The following is a 24,006-nucleotide window of genomic DNA, read 5'->3' on the forward strand; positions in this document are numbered from 1 at the left end:
GGAAGGAAGGAAGAAAAGAGGGAAGTAAGGAAGGAGGAGGGGAAGCCTATTTTATCGACCACCTTTAGTTCGAAAATGCTGCTGTGGAGCGTTTTATACTTAACATGCTTGCTATATGGTTCGTAACGTGTCGGTCTAATTTGTGCTTTAGATTTCAGCTATAAAATCACCCGGAAAATATTGTAGTGATAATAACGGCTTCTAGCAAACATTTTCTAGCAAAGAAGAGGCTTACCATTGTGCAAATATTTGCTGCCCTGAAACCAAACTCTCAGTAGGACCTATAATTTACAAACCTTTTCATAATGCGTTAAGTTGGTGGGCTGGTTCCAAGTGTGCAATAATCTACCATTCCTATTTGAGTAAAGGGTATTTTCTTAATTTTAAATACTTACGTATTTATATTTGGACTCAACGAATAAATGTACGCGTCCATCTGTAACTATTCAAGTGTCCCACTTCCCAGCGTACATTAGTGCTGTAAATAAAAGGCGCCAGTGCCTTCGTAGTTGCATATCAATAACAAAACGCCTTCTCAGAAGCGGTTTTGTGCATGCATGTGAAGCCGAATTTAATGTGGCTTAGACGTAAGGTCGTGAGGCATTCCTATTTTGATCAAACTTCTATATTCACTCTTAAAAACGTCTTCCTAACACAAAATGTTTGTAAAATGGCGAAGCCTACGTTTAAGAGGCATTATATGCAACTTTTCAAAGGGTTACACGAGGTATTACGAAGACATTTATATAACGTTGTAAGCTTTCCTACCTTGGTCTTAGACTGCTTATATGGCAAGTGAAAAAATGTGTTCCCAACATGCGGAAGAGTGCTGTAGTAGAGTCCAAATTAAAACCAGTCGGTGTAAAGCAGAGTGGCGTGAACTCTTTTTCAGTTTGCAATTGGATGTTCCTGAAATTTATTTCTCGTACTTCCGAAGCAGCAATTATTTGTTCTTACAACTGTTCCCTGGTTTGCACAGAATAACGTAATAAAGACGTTACGCAGAAACACAATCGGAAACGCTGCACAGAAACGCTACACAACCACGCTACGCCGAAAAAGATGTGCCGGAGAAATGAAAATTAAGCGTCTTTATTAGATCTTGGTGAAAGGATCAGTACGGAACCAGTACGTCAGCCGAGCACAAAATGACTTGACGTGTAGCAGCAAAGAGAATTTTAAATAAAATATACGGGAGAAAACGGCGAGAAAAGCTAGAATACTAAGCACACAGCTCTCGAACTCCAAGAAAAGCTCAGTCTATGGTGCCAACCTTATTTGCGTTGTACAAAAGGTGTTCCCACTGAAACTTTCTCGACGGTCCGTGTAAACCTGAAACCACGTGTGCGTTCTGGCTGTTTTGTAAGAGCCGGAAAATAAGTAATTAGGTTTCGTAACAATCCGATTCGTGCTCCACGGAACATGCCAGAACTGAGGAACCAAGCGTCGACATTTCATTATCTCAATGTTAGTCAAATTATCCAGAGTCTATGTCTCAAACTATAAAGTATTTAGATGTATCTGTTACCCAAATAAGAATAAATTCGGGCTCTTTGCGACAAAGAGCTGTAACAATCTTGTCTGCCCCACAATGTCTTGAATAAGTTGATCAAATGCTAACCAAGTAGGGAGCTCAACGTCGCACCAAACAGAAACAAAAACTATAGCCCGCACTGAGGCGTTTACGTATAGAAGACTGTTCCTACTATAAATGATTTTACTTCTCTGAGCTTTCTGTTCTGAGATTCTCGTCCACTCTTCTTCAACAGTCATGAGCGAAACAAATACGACTTCCCAGCCTTCCTTTTTACAATGGCGATTCTCCGTTTCGCCGAATAAGGAGGTCGTAAAAAGCGAATCCTTTGCCCAGTAAGAACAGTTTTATCACGCGCGGCTCATAAAACGGGAGACTCACGTAGAGGACGTACCACCATAAGCTGAGCTCCTGCCGCACACAGCGCTGAACTCAATGTCAAATACAATAACTAGCGTCTGGCCGCAAACCGAAGAGATAGGGTGCCCGGCATCTCTATCCTGATCACTATTCTGATGAGAGAGCCAAAAAAGAAAGATAAACTTCCCGCAAAGTCTTTATTCATCTCTTATTTTTAGGTGTTTGAAAATAGCGCCTAACAATGACCGATATAGATCGAATTCAGGTGTGTGTGTTCTATTGTTTGTCTGCTTTCTACCGTGTCCAGTAGCCTGATGTGTGGTGCCGTTCTTTGAATGACTGCTTTTCTTTTCTGCTTTGCACTTTGAGCAGGTTTCTCCAACACCTCAGGTCTCAAGCTTACACCCTCAATATAAAGATGTATGGCGCTGCGGCCTTTATATGTAGGTGCCCTAAGCCGACGAGATGCGCTACTTCGAAGTTATAATCTTTGCTGGATCCTTTCTCGCCCCTCCGCTTTTCTTTTTTTTCGTTTCTGCGTGCTATCCGTTGGAAAAACCATACTTGCTTTGGCGATTTTCTGCGGCTGTAAATCTCTCCTGTACCTCGATTCCCAAATTCTCGTCGGTAGGCCAAGGATACGCGGAAGGGCAACGCTGAGCCATTCCTGGTGAGGCTATGGGGACACATTTTTTTTTGTGAGATGCTTTTCTATAAATCGTCACTGATCTGCATATTTTTTGTTTGTTCTACTACACCCTAGAAGTAGTCTGAAAAATAGGGAGGACCGCACGGACATTTTCCTATCATGGTATATGTTTCGTACTTTTAAATTTAAACGATCGCTTTTCTCTCTGTACGGATGTAATTGGGAGATCATGTGAGAATAAAAAATAAAATAAGAGCCAATACCCCTTAGCTTTCTTTATTTGTTTATATATTTATTTATTAATTAATTGATGAACACATAGTTCTAGCATGTTCACAAGCGTCGAAAGCTAAGCCTGATCATGTAAACACCTTTTGTAGGCAATGGTTTGATTCCGGTCTAATTATTTGAAAAAGATATCGTAAACAAATTTTAGGCCAAGAGAAAGCGCGTCTGCTCCGCTTTATATCCCGTTTCGGGTCTCCTCGTACACAGACAAACAAACAAACGAACAGACAGACAGACAGACAGACAGACAGACAGACAGACAGACAGACAGACAGACAGACAGACAAACAGACAGACAGACAGACAGACAGACAGGATGTTTGTCGCAGTAATTCCTTCGTGTAGTGTTATGTTATCATGAATGCCCCTGAAAAGCACGAGAAAACAATAAACCTTGTCCAACCCAGGTGGTAGCATTCCGTATCGAAAAGGTTGATCCCTGTTAGGGTGCGTTACCGGCCGTAGCTTCGCCGCACAAAGGAAAACACAAACGCAGGGAAGCCGCCGACTCTTTTCCGCTCTGGAAGTAGCACCAAGTTCGAGACGCATTGCGTAAGAGATAATTAAATTATTTTACCAGCCGTTTGTGCCAGCCAACCCGACGAGCAGTTTCTCCCGCGCTATATCCGCTATGCAGTTGAGAGCGTGCGTTAAGACATTACCGCGCGAAGGAAATTTACAGCCCTAATTTAACAGCATTCTTTCATGACTACAAAGCACGCGAATGCGAGGTGAAAAAAGAAGAGAATAGAAGAACTCAAAGTATTCTTCCTATTTTTTCTTGAGTTGGAAGTGGGTAAGCGCTGATAGGTAGGGCGGTCTCTGGGAAGTAAAAATCCAATTTTCTGCCAGCATGCGGGAGACGGGTGCTGGGGAGAGAGTTGACTAAATCCTGGGACTCGCCGAAGAGTGGGCTTCGGGTCGTTTCTGGGGCTCCACATCAATCCTGGGTGTCTAGAACGCAGGCTTGCACACAGCGTTGCTGGGAGAAGAAAGAAAAATATTATCACGAAGCCAGGGACGACACAGTTGTTTTGGAAAAGAAACAAGTTTATTGGAGCGAACTTGTGCTCCCCTAACAACTCAAAAGAATGCAGAGGCGGTGAAACAGCAGTCAACAAAGTGACGTGTGTCGGCGAACGTCGCAGAATCGAATACCCCGGCGTCTGCTCTGCCGGCCTTTTATCTTTCGGTGCGCGTGGTTCTCGAACCGTCGATTCGCATCGAGAACATTGTAGATCCAAGAAGATTATTCCGGGCTGTTCACGTTAGATTGGAATGCTCTCCTTATCAGAACAGATAATACATGCGGCACAGAAAGAAAGAATGGAACACGCGCTTCCTTTGGCACAGAGATAACACAGACCGGCGCAGCCGGGAGGTAAAAGCAAAACACAAATAAACAAACCCAATGCATGGTTCGCGGCAATATATCTAGAGTCATAAACTGTCCTCACGAATGGACTTGAAGAAAAGAAATGAATAAAAATTTCTTACACATCGACGCATCGGTTACTCAGGTAGTATCGAGGGAAGAAAGAAGCTAATTTGCAAACCCCTCTTTTGATGAAATTTATTTATCGTTTCGCCTTTTCAGCTTTAGATATATCAAGTGGGGATAATACGGTTATGCGGAAAAGAAATGAAATTTCGCTGCTTCGCTTGGCACCACTACTAGCTAAAATATGTTAAAAGTGGTGACATCTTGATAGCATAATTTGTGTTACGTAACTCGACAATAAAAAGGACGTATTGTTTGCAGAAAAGAGTCACCTGTTCTGTGGAATTGAGGTGCCTGATATTTCGCTTTTTTTGTTGAAGTCAATGTTGATACTGAAGCCGCATCTGGTTTTTGTCTAAGTGACTTATTATTGAAGCTCGTTATTACTGAACTACAACTTACAGGAATGTTTTTTGTGGAGCGACATTCACGTAATATCTGCATTTTAAGTATTGGCAGAGTCCTTCAATGCTTGAAGGACTCTGGTATTGGCTAGGGTAAGCTAAGAACATGCCTCAGGGACAGAAATTTTGAGTACAGCAAAAAGAAGATATATATATATATATATATATATATATATATATATATATATATATATATATATATATATATATATATATATATATATATATATATATATATATATATATATATATATATATATATATATATATATATATATATATATATATATATATATATATATATATATATATTATATATATATATATATATATATATATGTATATATATATATAGGGAATTAAAATAGGAAATGAGAGGCTCGTTGAAAATAACACAGAAATAAGAGTTGGCAGTCAAGGAAACCTCGGAAAGCAAAGGGGAGGATGTGGTAGGTCATTGAAACAGATAAAGAATTTGGAAAGAAAAAAAAAAAGTGGAGAAGAAATGCTCCCCAGGTGGGATCCGAACCCACGACCTCCAGAATAACGGTCTGGTGCGATAACCACTACGCTACCGGCGGTGCGATTTTCCCCTCCACTTTCTTGGGTATTTATGTTTAGGTATTTTTGTTTCCTGTGCTTGGGGTGGTAACTGTGCTTGGTGGTGGAAGAGCAAATTATCTTGTGACGAAATCCGTGACGAAATTTTGGAAGCGTGCCACGACGACCCGTCTTCCCGACATCTCGGCACAGCTCGCACAATTTGGAAAATCAAGGCGAAGTACTACTGGCCCCGCCTTGCATCCGACGTCACCCACTACGTCCGAAGCTGCCGTAACTGCCAGCGACGAAAAACGCCACCGACGAGACCAACCGGACTTCTGCAACCGATCGGCGTCCCATCTAGGCCCTTCCAACAGATTGGAATGGACCTTCTGGGCCCGTTCCCTACATCGCGATCCGAGAACAAGTGGATTGTTGTAGCGACAGACTACATGACGCGCTACGCAGAGACCGCCGCACTTCCGAGGGGGACTGCACAAGAAGTCGCAAAGTTTTTCATAAGCCAAGTTGTGCTGCGACATGGAGACCCGGAATTGCTAATCACGGACCGCGGAACGGCCTTTACTGCGGAGCTGATGCAAGGAATATTACGCTACAGCAACACGGATCACCGAAGAACGACGGCGTACCACCCCCAAACGAACAGACTAACGGAACGCCTAAACAAGACAATCGCGGATATGCTGTCAATGTACGTCGACGTTGAACGTAAGACTTGGGACGAAGTGCAACCGTACGTCAATTTGCGTACAACACGGCTATCCAGGAAACTACGCAGATGACGCCGTTCGAGCTTCTCTACGGAAGACGGCCGACTACGATGCTCGACGCCATGCTTCCGCACGTAGAAGACGACGACATCAACGCCGACGTCCAAGGATACCTTCGGCGTGCGGAAGAGGAACGCCAGCTGGCTCGAGTTCGTACAACACACCAGCAGCTGGTGGATGCCGGGCGGTACAACCTCCGACGCCGAGACGCCGAGTACCACCCTGGGGATCGTGTGGGGGTTTGGACTCCCATTCGTCGACGCCGACTAAGTGAGAAGCTTCTGCGACGATATTTCGGACCCTACCAGATTCTACGACGTGTCGGTCAACTTACCTAAGAGGTGAAACCCGATGGTGATTCCGGAACATCACGACGACGCACGCGGTCCGAAGTCGTCCATGTAGTTCACTTGAAACCTTACTATGCAAGATGACGGACTTTTTTGTTGTTCGTTGGGACTGTGTTTTATTTTAGCATCCGGTCGATGCACTCTTAGAAGGGGGGTAATGCCGCGAAGCATGTATGGGTTTGTTTATTTATTGTTTGTTTTTACAGCCGGGCCACGCCCGGCTGTGTTATCTTCGTTCCAAACGAAGCGCCGCGTCTTACATTCTTTACTTTCATGCCGCACGGGTTATCACATTCAGGTAAGCAGACTGTTTCGCCCTCACGTCACTAGCCGAGAATAATCTTCTGTGATTTAAAATGTTCTGGATGTGAATCGACGTTTCCAGAAACACTGGCACCGAAAGATACAAGCCTGCAGAGCAGACGCCGCAGCATTCATTCGACGACACTCGCCTGGGCTAGTTACCTTGTTGACCGCTGCTTCGCCGCCTCTGTATTCTTTTGAGTTGTTAGGGGAGCACAAGTTCGCTCCAATAAACTTGTTTCTGCTTCAAGACAATTGCGTCGTCCTTGGCTTCGTGACATATATATATATATATATATATATATATATATATATATATATATATATATATATATATATATATATATATATATATATATATATATATATATGTATGTATGTATGCCGTAATAGCAGGGAAACAAGTCCTCAAAATTGCCTAGGACAAAACACCATCCTACCAGCATTTAGCCAATCCCAAGCAAATGTTAACTGCCCCCCCATTTGCGGTGACAAAACTCGTGCAAGTCAACGTGAGAGGCAGGCATGACGGGAAAGATGCATGGTTCTATAAATTCACTCAATTTAAATTTCATAGGTATTCCTTAGCTCGAGTACTGCTTCGCAATGCGCAGACATATAACCACCACAAGCGTGCCTTTAGGCCAAGACACAAAAAAAGGCAGGTCCTGTTGCCTCAGGCAAGGTATTTTACGATGCCGACTGGTTTTTTTGTATTCTCTCTGTTGTTGGCTCATGGAATAGTAGTATTACCTTTTTATTATCTTATTGTTACTAGTTTAAACAGAATTTTCGATTTTTCATTACGAAGTTCCCGCCTAGAAGTGAATGGCACGTTGAACAGAATTACGCAAGGTGTATCAGTTACCGCATCCGCCCCTATTTCCAACAAAAAGGGCGGGAAAGCTTTGCAAAGATCATCACACTGAAGCGTACCTTGAATGCCCCTTTTCTGTTCTTGAGGCATAAAAACTCGCAAGTAATAAAGCGACTGGGAGCAGCAGGAAAATGGCTTTGTTGTTTCGTAAGCTCGAAATTGCAGTTCGCGCGCGTCACGTCGAGTGGTAGCTAATGAATAATTCACAACGAGCGGGACAAGGAAGGGTGGCGGATGGAGACAAGATATGGATATTATATTTTGGCGTAAAGAATGTGATGAGTAAACCATCCGCCTCGACACGGGCGTGTTTGCTAGCGAGATGCCTAGAAGCAAAACACCTGAAATTGTTTTGGGGCCTGTTTATTCTTCCGTTTTCTTCCCGGAAATGTAAACAGATTGTTCCTTGTTTACTTTTTAGAGCAGCGTCTGTTCCACATTGAACGGCGAAAGTTATGCCATTTTTATGCGAGTTATGCCAACAGCTGCGAGAACAGGAGTTTGGTGAATGTATACCATTAGGTCTAATTATACTGATATACTATATTTATTCTTTTGTTTTAGAAAGTTGGTACTGTGCCTTCAATACCGTTAAGAGAGCTGTGAAGGCAAAATATAAACTGTCCCAGGGAAAGCACCAACCATTGGTAACTCACTAAATTGGAATATTGGCTTAGTAATATTAATTAGGGAGGAAGGGGGAAGGTAAGAAATAAATAATAGTATTTTTAATTTCAACCTACGCAACGTTAGTAGGGGCGTAATACCGGGAATAGTGTTATTATAAAAACACTTGCCCACGTATACGGCACTATCCTTTTTTACCTTAGCCAGCATTATGCCCTGCATCCAAAGAGGCACAAACACACACACACACACACACACACACACACACACACACACACACACACACACACACACACACACACACACACACACACACACACACACACAAACACACACACACACACACACACACACACACACACACACACACACACACACATACACGCAGGCACGCCCACACGCTGACGAAATGAATTTGGTAAAACGCACTGTCTCAAATGCCGTCCGACAACGTTCGTATATTTAAGGCTAAGATAGCAGCGGCGAAAGCGTCTGTCGTTGTAGTGTATAGTATCCGTATTAGCTTCTTGATCCCAGGCACGGCAGTCCGAGACCACATAAGAACTCGTGTTTTTTTTTCATCTTTAAATTGAAAAATAATATTTATGGTGTAGGTTAATTTTTGTGTTTTAAATGATTTCTTTGTGTGCGTTGCGTCATTCAGTGTTATGTTTAGGCTCGGTAGCCCAGCTTTACATCATCTAGAGCAATGTAGTGGCGGACGTGGCAATTTCGTTACAAAACGCCTGTGGACATCGATATAGTACAGTGCTTCTGGTACCGTCGGATGGCGCTCAAACATGGCATTGTTAAAAAGATCAGCCATAGTAGGATAATGGCGTGATATGTGACTTCCCTGTCTTCTTTGCCGTCGCTGCTTCTTGTGTGGAGCAGGGTCCGAAACTTATTCTTGCGTCCTGCTGCGCAATCACGTAGTCTGGTCACGACGATGGTGTGGTGCATCATGACGTACGAGCGAACGAACAAATTCTCCTTTCGAACAACGCCCACATCATATCCTACGGTAAAATACTTCCGGAAGTCAAACAACTCTCATCTGGGACCAGCTTTTTCGGGGGGAAGCTATGGAAGGCGTAGAATTTTATCGCTCGAGCAGCAGCTGGGTGAGAAATTTCGCCGGCCCGTGGAGAAGACAGCGTCAAGTCTTGGCGTCACCGGGAGCGAATGGGGACGCCACTCGAGCGAAGACGTGGGTGCGCTACGTCGGTGAAGAGGGATGGGGGAATAAAAGGAGGGTGAAATATGGGGACGGATCAACGAAGCCGGAAGTGGAGGAGGGGAGACAATATTAAACTCCCGTATTGCAACGCTCTCTCATTGTATAACCTTGTCGTCTCTTGTTTTCATCGCTGCTTTTATTTTGCTTTGTTAGCTTCACTTTTCTCGGTTCTTCGACTCCCTCTTAAAATATTTCTTTCCCGCTTTCCTATCCCCCACCCCGTCGTCTCTAGAAAGTAGGGGCCTCGGATCTTCTGGTTTCATGAGAATGTGTAGTCTCCCTGTGTTAGCTCCTACACGACTTACTGCAATATTAAGGCATTGCGGATGTCAGGACTTGTGAAACCCTGCAGACAAGAATGGCTGCATAGGCCTTTCCAAAATAAGGTTTAATTCGCGGTACCGTGCTTGAAAGATTGCCTCACCTGGAGTTTCATTCGATGTAAGCCTTTCAGGCAATTCGCTTTCGAAATCCTACAGCGCAGTAGTCCTGCGGCGTTGAGCCATCTTCAATGGGAATTTTTCAAGAGGTCTGTTAAAAAACAAGATGGATCACACAGGCGATCTTTTAAACTGAAAGCATGCTGCATTGAGGCAGAATTGGCACTGTAAAGGGGTTGACTCAAGGCTTGCGATTGTCAGTTTTTAGATTCGCCTGTACGGGGGAGCAGTGTTTGCAACTGTTCTTAGCGGGCGCAAAAGAAATGGTGACATGAGGACATTTGCAATAAAATGAAAGCCATTCGTTTTAGCAAACTTTTACTACAAGACACAGCAAGGACAGTCACAACAATAAAAACACAGAGTTAACTAGCGGGCGAGTGGATATATTGACTGATTAGTCAGGAATTGTGTACTGAACTTTTACAAACGCTTGAGCGATTAAGAATTTAACTGAATGGCAATAGGAAATAAATGAATACCTAGACGTTCAAAAACGTCATAAAAGCCACCAAATGAACAGTTTCATGTAAAACCAGAGCAAAACCAAAAACTGGTGACATTAATAAAAAGCCGGTTTAAAGTAAAAAAAAAAAGATTTTTCAGAAGTGGTGTTTTATAATTTAGTTTTTCATCCATAAAGCTAAAGTAATGGTGCTATTCATCAACACAAGATTAAAGCAGAAAAGGCAGCCATTGGGAGCGTGCCGGCAGTATAAGGATGAAGGTATTCTTAAAGCATTAATGAAAATGACAGTATAGCGAGACCAAGCAAGCTGAACGCCACCATAAGTTCTGTAATAGGAAGTTTGGGGGGAGTTGAGGGGGAGGCGTCACCCACAACAATTAAACGGCACCCCAAACGTGTCACTAGGTATGACAACAAGAAATGCTTGCGCCGTTATCAGGGTTGAACACGACATGCATCCCCCTATTGAGTGCGGGAGGTACCGTAAGTGAAAAGGCGGAGAAAAAAAAAAGGCATGACTCCTCCAGGGAGATTCCGTACGCTGAAAAATCTCCGAGAATTGTTAACATCGTGTTCTCCTGCTGTGAGGCGGACAACAGGGGACCGCTGTGGCGCGAAATATAAAATAACGAAAGCGATTTGTATTCGTACGATCCGCCAAAACAACAAAGAATTAAATCTAAAGAGCGCCCCAGGAAGTATTTCTCAAAAGTTTCCGAGAATACTGATTTTGAGCAGTGAAGCACGAAAAACACGCTACAGGAAAACCTGGAGACGAACATTGCAAAAACGGAAAAGCGACGAAGGGTTGGGAAGCGCCGGTTAACAGGCAATCATCACTCTAAAGTAGCCTGACGGTCGACCTGGGGAAAAAAATTAATTCCGGCGTGTAGGAAAGATTGACAACTTGAGATTGTCAATCACAGAAAATACAGACAAATCTCGTTACTGCAAGGACCACATTAACGAAATTCTCACCTTTACGAACATTGTCACAATCCCCGCCGGATAGCCTATATTTTCACTGTAAAAATATTTCAGAACTACGAATTTCAGAATAGCGCATATTTCAGAATAAGGCAAGTAATTTATTTTCTCATTTACAGTCGAGAAACATCAGTATTAACACTTCGGGTAAAGTAACAACGCCGCAACTCTCGCGTGAAACAGAAACCACCGTATATGTGTGTGTTTCATGTTGAGTGCCAATTGCTAGCATCACCACAAAGCTGTAGGTAAAAGACGTCTTTTGCCCATTTTCTCTGTCGTTGCTCTGGGTGTCAGTCGGTGGCCGGTCGGCGGTTTGGTGGTTTTTCACGCTTATCACGTGTGCGGGCGGGTATATCTTCGTTCTGCGTGACCTTGCCGCGAAGTTCTTGCGAGATAGAATGATTAAAGCAGCTAGCGACACAACTTAGAAGAAGCGACAGTGGTCATTGTCCCGACTCGAACGAAGACGTCCGTGGGTCACAGAACACAGCAGATGAGTGTAAAAAATTGCCAAAAATTATATTTTGTTGCCCATGAACAAAGTCCACTCCTTCATCCCTTGTTGCGATGATGTACCCGATGAGGTATTGCGCAGAGTGGAATCCCTCGGGCGTGCGGCACTCACCAGAAGAAAATAATGGTGACCCAAGAAGGCCGCAAAATCGCGAATGACGAACAGTTGGAGACCGTGCTGCACAGCTGTGACCCAAAAGACCAACTCTGGGCTGTCCAGTTGGCTGAAAACGCCGCCGCCCAAGGGCTCCTGGCCGCCGTTTAGGAATGAGGGCGCCTTACAAACAAATGGACAAAAATAGAGTTCTCTCTCTCTCTCTCTCTATCTCTCTCTCTCTTTCTACAAACAAAGCTGTTTTGAAGTGAGTGCAACGTTTTGAGTCGAGATTTTGCTTGTCTTCACATGCGTATACTGCCAAAATCCGTTATTTTCACTCCTAGGTATGACCACTGGCTTCTGACAGCACGATTATTATTACCACGATGTATCATAACAACGAGCTATTTGGGTGATCCCGCGTGATTCGTTAAATTGAGATTTGACTGTATAGATAGTTAAGCGCGTGACGACCAGGAAATGATGGCATACAGACTCACGTATAGGCTGGTGAGATGTGACTGGTGCGAAAAACGAACTAAAACTATGAAGAGCATGGTAATACTAAACAGGAACAGCAGAGCATTTATTAAAACGTAATAAGCGAGAGACAGTGCCGGCCTCTACACAAACGTCTAGTCGTTTTCTGCAATGTCGTTCCACTTTTGCAATGGGGTTCCACTTCCGCAGGGCTGGATGGGTATCAATTATTTTATACTCCATTCTTGTGTGAGCACATTGTACCACGTAATTATTCTGCCGCGCCTCTTGTACATAAGTAAAGCACTTCTTGGGGCTTGTGGGCCCAAATAAAAAAATCCAACTGGAAAGCTAGCGAAATTTTCCTCCTGCAACGTTTTGATTCGAGATTTTGCTTGTCTTCACATGCGTATACTGCCAAAATTATTTTCACTCCTAGGTATGACCATTGGCTTCTGACTGCACGATTATTATTACGCCTGTGTCAGAACTGCTCTTGCCTAGACGGCGGCTCCCTTCCTGTTCTTCCGATCTCGTTTCCGCCAAATTTCTTTTGGTTCCACTTCTTCTACCATTTCAACACATTTTTGGTGATGGAAGAGCGAGCTAAGATGGTTCCACGTGTACCGAACAATAACGCCGTCTGAATAAGGAGTTCTGCCAAAAGGCTAGCTTCGGTCACCCCGTATTTTCCTGGGGCAATTCTGTTTGCGGGGAAGGCAGCTGCGCAACACATTCACTTCTTTTGGCCTCAACCAGTGTGTCAGGGCGTCGTTTTCTGTTTCTGTGTGTGTATGGCGGTTTCTCGAACACCCCTTCCCGACGCGAGGGTCCATTGAAGGTTCTTGGCATGACATAGCTTCAAAACGACCATAAGGCACGGCATAGTCTGAGTAGGAATCACATGCTAACCACGTGACTAAAAAAATGGGTAAGGACAACACTACGAATCACCTGGTGGAGAACGGTGGCGCAAGGCATATATTTGGCAATAGCAACCTGAATACACCGATGGACGCAAAGAAATATTGCTCACGAGGACAAGGTTACCAATGTAGAGGCAAATTTTCTAGTATAAAAAATCGAAACATACGTTGCGGAGTGACCACCTCGTTGCGAACTATCTACCAGGAAACGGAACCGTAAGACCTTTGATCGAACCTCTTTATGGTCGATGACTGAATAATGTACTATGATGATGATACTGGTGCCCTAGAGCCAGGAGCCCCATCTTATTCCCCTGCTGTTTGCAACAATATTATTGAGCCCCAAAATTTAAAAAAATATCAGTATTAGAACAAAAATGGGTTCGAAAACAACGAAAAGGCGCGAAAGACGCGTCGTCTATAAAAAGCCAGGTTCTTGTATGCTATGTACACAGAGGCAATATCGAATGAAACTATCGGGAGATGGGGTTTATGCGATGGCCAGTAAAATAAAATAAGCACTTAAAATCACAGTGAAAGCTGCAAAGCCATACCTTCAATAAAACGGACGTAGGAGTTCTGTTTGATAAAATGGGGTTCGATAAAATGGGCAATGCTACGATAAAACACCGTTCGATAAAACGGTGTTCGATAAACTGTCTGGGAACCATGCCCGCAAATGACCACCACACAGCGCGCCGCCACCATGGCTTCAAACTATTATGTTCATTCAGAAGGGAACTTCAACTGTGGCTCCGCCAACGTCGTATACCTACTGGAGTGCACCCTCTGCGGCAAACAATACATCGGCCAGACTGAAACACTCTTGCGTTCGAGATTTATTAATCACCAACCCCATGCCAAAACATACCCATCTTTGCCCCTATCAAGGCATGTGTACACTTTTGGTCCTGCTATTAAACAGCCGAAGTCATATTTCTCGAAATTAATTTTAAAACCCATCATGATCGCCAGGCCCGAGAGCCCTACACTATTTATAAATTTAGGTCGGCGCCGTTAGGCATCAATTAAAGTAATGGAAACTAACGTGTCTTTCCTCCGATTAAAATTTCGGCCCTCCTTTTCTCCACCCCCTCTGCCCCTTTTATCCATTTGCTGGAATTCGGGATCTGTCAGGATAGCGTTATGCCTGTTTATTTATTTCCTTCGATAATCATCACCCATCATTGGGCGACACCCGGTAGCCGATTTAAGTTGTCGTGCTACCTCCGCGCTCCTCAGCCCAGTGGCTTCACTAAGTAAACCTGAGCAGCCAGTCTGGACATTAAGTTCTGGGTAGAAGGCTGCGGCACCATTGCTAGCTTTGATACTCTCAACTTGTAGTATGTTCGAGAACGCGAGCTTGTGTGATTGCTTTTCTCTCTGCTTCTTTTCTTCTATTCCTTTTTTCAAATATTCATTACTGACCGCCTTGGATTTGCCTGAGGCCGCAATGTGTCGACCACGTGGGAACCCCCAGGTGCGCGTTATGTGCTGGCGTCCACCTATTTACTGTCGTCTTTCTTTTCCGGGGCTCTTTCTCCGAACGCTTGACCATAGCAACAAAAAAACTTTTCAGAGTTTATTCCTTTTCCTGCTGCTCTTTGTATATACATGTACTCTTAGTTCCTGCCTAAACTGCCTTTGTGCGCGTTTCCCTTTCCTCCCACCACCACAACCAACCTATAGAACTCTGTCATGTTTGAATCAAGAAACTCTGAACCTGTTAGTACGGATGCTTGGGGCCGGATGTGCGCCATATGCGTGCATTGACGTCTTGATTTGACAAATTTTTTGACCCGTAATGGCACCCGGTGCTCAAACTAGTAGTTACATTAACATTTTGAGTTGATTGTTTTTCTTCCTTCTGCTCTCTCATGTTTGAACCGCGTCAGTTTGAAAATGTTGTTATCCTTTTAGGTTTTTTTTCTTCTACTTCTCTCATTTTTTTGCTGCCCGCCAACGATGACCCGATTGTATAACATGCTTCCTTCCCTTGTTGCATTTGGAATATATAAGAAAGAACTCAGCTTACCCTGTACTTTTTAGAAAGGAAGTTTTCTTTCTGAAATGTCAGCAAACTTTATTGTTTTAAGGTTTTTAAGGTCGGTCTCTCTCTTTGCACTTACCGTATATCTATATATATATATATATATATATATACTACCAATATCACCAAATTTTAGTTTTCGACAGTTCAAGTTTTCAGTTTTCAGTTTCAACCTGGTCAGATTAATGCGATAACTCGATGCTCAGTTTTTTCCACGGGAGGTGTTCAAATTTATCTCCATGTAGTGAAACTACTATTTTTTCAAGGCATCTATATGACGGCCCATTCACCTCAAAGTTTGGATCAAGCCATAAGACAATTCAAGCGGATCCTTTTTGGAATAATAAAATTGAAATTGTTAGTCGCAAAGTTATCTTGAAATGTAAATTTTGCACTCACGTTTCTGGCTTTGAAGTTTTTTCACGCCGTGCAAGCTCCACCGGAGTTTTCCGTTTTGAGACGTGCTCTCCGGACAGTGAAACGAGTGCAGGATGTCCACTCGACCGAACAGGGGCACCGCAAACGCCGACAAAACACGCGCACCAAAGAGAAGAGCGCAAGTCGGACTAAGCGAACAGTGCGAGTACGGCGGTGGGGCCGCTCAACTATGCGGAGGAAGCGCCTTCACTGAGCCAACAGTACTAACCAGCGAGCGCGTGCGATCCTCCTGCGGCGACTTTCAGAACTCCCTAAATCCCTAAGCTTCCCACAAAATCCCCATGTTTCAACCGGCCGCTCGACTCTGAGTTCCCTAAATGCCCAGGAGTTCCCCAGATCGATGCAGGTTGGCGAAAAGGGAAATTTCCCCAAATGTCCGATTTTCCTGGGACAACGGAGGGCTGCAATAAAAGGAAGTACTCCTGAATAATGACTTTTTGCTTAGCAGAGAAATTAATCAGCTGATGAAGCAGCTTCGGTGCAGTAGCCTACGGAGGGAAAAGTGAAGTATAAAACTCTTTGAACGCAGTAGCAATATTTAGGACAAAGTTATACGAAATGAATATTGCCTCAAATCCGCGGAACAGACTCAGTGCAAAAATATTTCCATTAAAGCGGAGATTAGGGTGAGTTGGTTTCATGTGTTTCGTCTTTTCCTTCTTCGTCCTGTGTTAACGTTCGCTAGAAGTATGAGTTCATTACTCTTTTCGTTGGCCAGGTAAAGATCAAGGAAACGAGTAGTAGGCAAGTAGCCCGCACATGATCATGTATCAATGAGCGAACGCACCTTTCTTCTGGGTGTGCAAATATAAAGGACCCGTCCAGAACAATGTCCTTCCTGGACTTATTAACACGCTGTTATCCACAAATGGAAGCCCTCGTTCACAGCAGAGCAGATAGTCACGTACAAGAAAGCAGTAGAACATCGGAACAACCTTGCAGTAATAATTTGGGTGTCAGTGTAGGAAATACAGAAAGCGTGAGCGAATATCACCTGCTATAGGCTCTAAGCGCATGTTTTGAACGCTGAGCTTTTGTATAAAGAAAAGGAACGACACGTTTTTTATAATCTCTCGTCAGATGGTGCAACAAAAACAGAGAAAGTGAACCATCAGGTTTTATCTTTAGAGCTAGCCACAGTGAAGTCACAGAATAATTCACAAATTTTGGTCTACCTTTGGCTGTCTGAAAAGAAGAAGAGGTATGGCAATGAAAATAAGTGTTTTCACATCAAGTTTGAATAATGGCTGGGGATAAATCTGGATAGCGAAGATCAAAGGGGTCTGGTGGCAAAAGGGAGAGCAGGCGGAAAAATGACCCGATTTCTCGTCACTAAAAGTATGCCCGCGTATAGGATGGTGGGCACGACCTCGGAGAGAGCTCTTGAGTGCCGCTCACTGCATAAATTTATTCGTCATGAAGTGGACTTCATTAACATACGTAGTCATTTTCTTAAGAAGACCAGGAATGCTTAGGAGTCTGGATACCACCCTTATCCTCCTCTGTGCTTGTCTTATCGAGGAATTCGTGGAGTATGCCTTGTCCAGTGACTGTAATCTGGCAAAGTGAAACGCGGTTCTGTCTGCTTGTTTTTGAACTGAAACCAGCACTTATTATGGCCCATTTTGGCACCAATCGGCTTCTAATGGTATATGTGACCTCCTCTCTTTCCTTTCATCATTCTCCGGCAATACAAAGTATTCACATCTTGACATTGGCTAATGTTGCGGAACATTTTTTTTGACAGTTCAACTGTGAATTGTTTTTTATGCTGCAGACAATTTATGCCCAATACCAAAAATAGGCGAGTTTGACGAAGAGAATAGATGACTGAATAGGATATATATATTTGATTAGATTGGACCGTGGAGAACGGACACTGGAGTTGACATCCATCGATCACATTATAACGAAAGGACCTCCCTGTTGTATACAGAGGCACGCCCATTTATCAATCTGTCAAGCTAACGGTTTATGTTGATTATTTTCCGTCAGCGAGGAAAGAGACACAGTGTGCATCGTTAAGGGAAAAATGATGAGCTCGCAAGCGTACACGTGTGTCCCCGCCTGAGATTGCGATCGCTGTTTTCAATATAAGCCTGGAAATGTAGGGCCTCCTCGATCTACGAGCCCTGGACAGTCCGCGGGCAGTCCGAGGACTGCGTTCTGACCGTAAGTCCATAGGAATACATAGAAAAATCGAGCACCGAATCGCGTCTTGGGCAGACCGCGTGCAATCAGGAACTGATAATCGAGGAGGCCAGTAGTTACATCGCTATGTCCGGTTAGAACTGACCCCAACACCTCCAAGAAGGGGTTATCACACCGTGACAGTGGGTTTAAATAAATAAACAAACAAATATATTTCTTGTTACTGTTCTTGTTCAGGCGAAATCATTTCGTTCCGGTTCAGTTCCGCTTCGACAAAATCACGTACCGAACCGGTTCGAGAATCGGTTCGGGAGCTTGAACCGGTTTGCGAACCGGTTCGATAAGTTCAATTATCAGTGAAATTAAAAAAAAAAGTTGTTTAAAACGAAAGTCAAATCAAAATACAAACAAAAATTCAAAATTTTGCTGTTCCCCAAGGGCAGTGGCGCAATTGCAAAGCAAACTTCAAACAATTACGAGATATTAGGAAAACCGATGAAGTGGCGACGATTTACCACCTACTTTCTCGCCCATAATTTATGTTGTCCTAGCGACTATTCATAAAGCTAATGCCAAGAGATACGACAGTGGGATATGTTTCCTCCCCTTCCCTTTTTTTTTTTTTCAAATCGCAGTCGTCGCTATGGAATCGCCCATCACGCTGACCTTGAAGCTATAAATTTAGGCCTGCTTGCTGGCGCGTTCAAATACCAGCGCTTAATACCAATGGCGCACATTTTTATATTTGTACAGAAAAAGAAAAATCCTACAACAGGCTCATAAATACTGCCAATGAATTAGATTATATGGTCACCCTGAATATTTTCCTAGCTGTCACCTCATCGAATGTGTTAGCCACACTTTTGTCAACAGTAAGCTTTAGTTAACGCTTAGTCACTGCATTATTGCTGTGACCACTGCAATTCTTTTTGTGATAGCTGTGCCTGATGTATGCATAACATTCAGTATGTATTAGCACCGCCTGACCTACCGCCATCGTTCTGTGTGCTACACTGCGGAATCTTATAACAGATTATGGTGTTACAAAATGAAAGGGAAGTTTGACGCGCGGAGTATGAGATGGAATTTTTTTGGGTAGACGCTGTTTAATTCGTCCACAGCAGTACTCGTCTACGGAACGAGTAGCAGTAGAAGTAATGTAGCGAGTTCGGCAGTCAGTACAAGTGCACGTTCAAAAAAAGCAGATATGAAACAGGGAAAACTGCAGAACAAGCAGAAAAGATCATCGCTGGTCGAATGGGGCAGTGTGAGGTACCGGCCTGCCTTTCTGCACGTTTCATCTGCTTTATTACTGTTTCTGCTTCCAAGACAAGGTCGAGGACTGCCGTTTCTTGCCGAGGGATTAAGTGCGAACCTAAACAATTTTTCCTGACTTATCTGTTATTTATATCTGTAAAAACTTAACTTGTACACTGTACTGTCCTCAAAAACTGACCACGGCACTCACTTCCATCGCATTGATGACATGTTTGGTTGGGAATGGCAGGGCCAAGTAAAGTATGGAGCAACATCCGCGTTTTGGTATTTTTTTTAGTGATTAGGTTTTTCTTACTTTTTGCGCGATATTTTAAAACAACTTGATTCTCATTTTCTTTGTGTTTTCCGTGTAAACACATTTTTTAATTAAAAACTGGCGCACTTGATTCCCCGTGCTATATCTCCGCTCCCAGGCGCCGCTTATGTTGCAGTCTGGCAGACGTATTTTAACCAACTTGTGATAGTAAATGTGGAACAAAATCTCGATACACGGACGTTCTCGATTGCCATCTAATTCAGAAAAACGGTCGTGGGGAAGGGATATCGAGGCCACATGTGGTCAGCAGCAAACGGCGTAGCCACTGAGCAGCTCCTTAGGCCACACTTGTCAAGTAGTAACAATTTGCAGGTGTCGGATCTTTTAAACAAATTATGAAATTCAAAAAGTACGCACAGATTCGGTGTCGGCTTTCGCCGTTGCGCAGTAGAGCAGTCCTGCAGCTTGATTTCTCCAATAAAGTCGCAGTTAGGGAAGGGCAAAGTCGTTTTATATCCCCTGCAAGCTGCCGAGAATGACATGTCGTTTGGTCAGCTTGAACTACGCTCGCGCTTCCAGCAGCAACAGACCATTCTCACATTGGTGCTCATTCATTTCCACTCTTGTTACATAGAGCGTGATAGTGTTCAATTGTTTGGAGGGGAAAGTGCGTGAACGGGTACGAAGTTGATGGTACGAGAAAGAAAAAAAGGCCAGTGGCCTGAATTGCATTGACTGTGCAATATCAACAAAGGAAAGTCGAACCGTTTCGGCATGAACCGGTAACCTTTATTTCTCTTTTCGGTTCAGTTCCGGTTCGAGTTCAGTTATATAAGGTATAAGGTATAGGCAGTCAAGAAAGGCAAGGAAAGCAAAGGGGAAAATGTTGTAGGTCAGATATATTTTTGAAAGTTAGAAAGAAAATTCACAGCCCTTCCACCCCGTGAAGGGGGATGGCCAGCAAAGCTGTGGTGCCGAGCCTCCACGTGAGGTATGACTGGGTCGTAGTCCAAGGGATGCAAAAAGGAAAACACGTCTGTTTGTAATTTGCGATTGAGCATTGTTCTTGGTTATTAACTGAAAGTCCAGTCCTGTCCAGTCGCCGCTCCTCGCGCATGCTCAGCACGCCTCTTCACGAGCCTATAACGAGTCTATCAAGCGGCTTTGACGCAGCGTCAGATTTAGGTACTGCGCAATTGAGGCGCACGCGTGGGCTCGCGCCGGCGCCAGTGCATCTGCAGCGGCCATGACGCAACACAATCCAACACAACCCACTTTAATCCAATTCAATCCAAATCTAATCTAATCCAATCCAGCCAAGCCAAGCCAAACCAATCCAAGCCAAGCCAATCTAATCCAATCGAACCGAATTGAATCCAATCCAATGCCCCTCCCGGTACAAGCGAAACTGCTCAACCACGGCCAGTCGAGCTTAAGTCACAAAACACACTGGAATCGTGGGTAGAAATTTATTATAGCGCGGGTCTGGTAATCACGGAGCATGCTCTATTAAGGCCCTAGGACCCTTTTTATTTTGTATGATTTTTTCCATGCCCCGGGGGTGTGGCGCACAGCTTTACGATTCCGGGGATTTGAGTGGGCTCCGCAACGTGGCGCTACGCTCGCTAGCAATTTTTGTCTACATCGCTCAGGGACCGGAGACGATCTGCTGGATCCTAGCCATTTACAGCTTTGCTGTAAAAATAGAGAAAAAGTGACCGCCGGGGGGATCTGAAACCACGACATCCAGAATACCGGTTTGGTGCGAACCAGACGCTATATAGCGTAGACTATTGTGGACAGACCTGGCCAGAAAAAGCGACTGCGAACACGATCGCAAGTTTTTTTTTTCCAGAGCCAAGGTAGCCAGGGGTGGCGTCGTCATAAAGTGCTTCAAGTATGCCAAGACGGACTATGCCGCCGTCACTACCTTTAAAGAGGCTAAGTTGGCGTCGCAACCGGCTGTTGGGCGGCTGAGCAGACCTATTGAGTCGGTCATTCAAAGTCCCGCAGTAGGTATCTTCCCGTTGCAACATTGGCAGTTCGGAGGATTCGAGCACTGAAGAATAGTAAAGGAGTGCTAATGGCAAACTTGTCTGCCGGGTCTCCGAGGATGTAGGGGGCGTTGAGGAAAATATACGACAAGTGAAAGGGCGTCAGCATCCAAATGATTTCTACCGGACCTGTGCGTAATCGTAAAATCATACTGCAGCAAACACAAAACCCACCGGCATAGGCGTCCAGACAATTTTTTTTAGCGTTCATAGCCGAGAAAGGGTGTGGTGACAATTGTGACAATGTGAAATGTCGGCCGTTCATGTATGGGCGGATCTTCTAAATAGACCAGACAACAGCCACACATTCTTGTTCCGTGATAGTGTAATTTCTCTCAGCGGGTGTCAGCGAACAACTAGCATACCCGATAACCCTTTCACGAACCTGAGCATCCGACTGTAAAAGAGTAGAACCAATGCCGCACCCGCCTGCAGCGGTATGCAGTATACTAGTGCCCTTTTGTCGAAATTACGCAGGACAGGGTCACATGCAAGAGCGTATTTGAGGGCTTGAAAAGCATGTGGGCACTAATCCGTCCAGGCGAAAGGGACGTTGGCGCGTAAAATCTGGTGCAGAGGAGAAGCTATGGTGGCAATGTTGCGGATAAAACGGCGGAAATAGGATGCCAAGAAAAGGAAGCTTCCCAGATCTTACTGAGTAAGTGGCCGAGGAAAGTTGACAACAGCGGCTGTTTTGTCAGGGTCCGGACAAATCCCATCTTTGGCAACGACGTGTCCCACCACTTTGATACTTTTACTGGCGAAGCGTCATTTTTTGGTATTTATTTGAAGTCCTGCATCAGCAAGGCAGATCAATACTTGATCTAGGCGCTCCAGATGTTGGGGAAACGTGGACGAAAAAATCCCAACGTCATCTAGATAACAGAAATACGTTTTCCATTTGAAGTTGTGGAGCGCAGTGTCCATCATGCGTTCGAAAGTAGTTGGGGCGTAGCAAATGCCGAAGGGCATTATATTGAATTCATGAAGGCCAGCTGGAGTGGTAAATGCCTTTTTCTCTTTATCCGCTTAGGCCATCCGGATTCGCCAATACCCGGAACAAAGGTCCAGGCGCGAAAAATATTCGGCGCCCTGAAAGCTATGAAAAGCATCCTCTATTCGTTGCATAGGATATACATCTTTGCGAGTGAACGTATTTAGAGCCCCCTAAGCAACACAGAACCTCACAGAACCATCCTTTTTCCGAAGCAGAACAATGGGCGAAGACCCCAAACTCGCCGATGTTCGAATAACGTTTTTTTAGCATATTAGCCACATTGACTTCTATATTTTCCTTTCGGACGAGGAGAGATGGTACGGTCGCGGCGAATTTCTGTGGACCCGTCATTTCGATCTATGGTGTGCTGCAGTGGTCTGTGTGAGTCCGGATGCATGCACGTCAAACGAGGTGTAGGGTTTTGCGAGAACTTTGAGTAATAGCTTCGTTTGATTAGGCGTAATCTCGGAACTGACGGTGCTAGCAATAGCTGACAGATGGTGAGGCGAGGCAAACAAGGGCTTTTTTGAGGCCTGGGCGCCACCACAAACGACGGACTCAGGGCTACTGTCGACCACTGAGGCGATAGTGGTCCTTCGGTGCAGTAGAATGGCCTCATTAGTAGTATTTAATGTGGCGAGTGCTGCTGATCCATTTGCAAATCGCGACAAGACAAGTTGCAACGGCAATCCCATGCGGAAAAATCGAGTAGTCGGGACGGCCACCGCATGGCCTTCTGTAATTTCTTCCGAAACGACGGGGAGAATTTTTTCGCAATCAGCTGCCAAGACATTCTGGGCATTAAACTTGAGGATGGGCTGTAGTGAATCCTAGAACTTAGATGTTCAGTGTCGGCAATCCGGATGACAGGTTGACGGCTGGAAAGAACGGCTAAGGAAGAGGATTGGAAGTCCCATGGCACGATTAGTTCATGAACACACGGGGAAAGCACAGCACATTGAATATGATGGCGGAGTCCTCCAATCGAAACACACACAGTACAATAGACCTTATGCGAAATTGTTTGGTGATCTAGAAACACTGATGTAAACGAGACCGTCGGCCATATTGGTACGGGTGCCAAACGAGAAGTCTCGTATTGTTTACTGTGGAAGAGTAGGTGACGGTAACGCGGTATGGCTCAAACTGGACGGCGTTTTCCCGGCTGCCGACTTCGGATTGTAGACGAAAGGCTTGTCTGCGCTGCCGACTGTGTCTGAATTCTCATTCCACTCGGGGTGCCGCGCCAAAGACCCATCCGAGCGGCAGCAGAGCAGGGCATGCCGCCTAGCCGCCGAGGCGCATTGCTTGCCTTCATCGGTGCGGGCAAACACGTACGACTCGCACTAAGTAAATCCTTCTTTGTTTTTTATTGACGCGAGTTAACCAGTATGAGCATT

The 24,006-nt window shown here is 44.5% G+C and overlaps 1 non-coding gene across 1 annotated transcript; it reads right to left on the reverse strand.

The window, feature by feature from the left end:
- Positions 1-5,244: 5,244 nt before the first annotated feature.
- Positions 5,245-5,318, reverse strand: Trnan-guu (transfer RNA asparagine (anticodon GUU)). Its single transcript has one exon. It is a non-coding gene; the product is annotated as a tRNA-Asn (tRNA).
- Between the last annotated feature and the right edge of the window lie 18,688 nt (positions 5,319-24,006).

This window comes from Haemaphysalis longicornis, unplaced genomic scaffold (assembly GCF_048455015.1).
Source record: "Haemaphysalis longicornis isolate Haplotype H1 unplaced genomic scaffold, Haemaphysalis longicornis Haplotype H1 scaffold_5, whole genome shotgun sequence".
Classification (NCBI taxonomy): Eukaryota; Metazoa; Arthropoda; class Arachnida; order Ixodida; family Ixodidae; genus Haemaphysalis; species Haemaphysalis longicornis.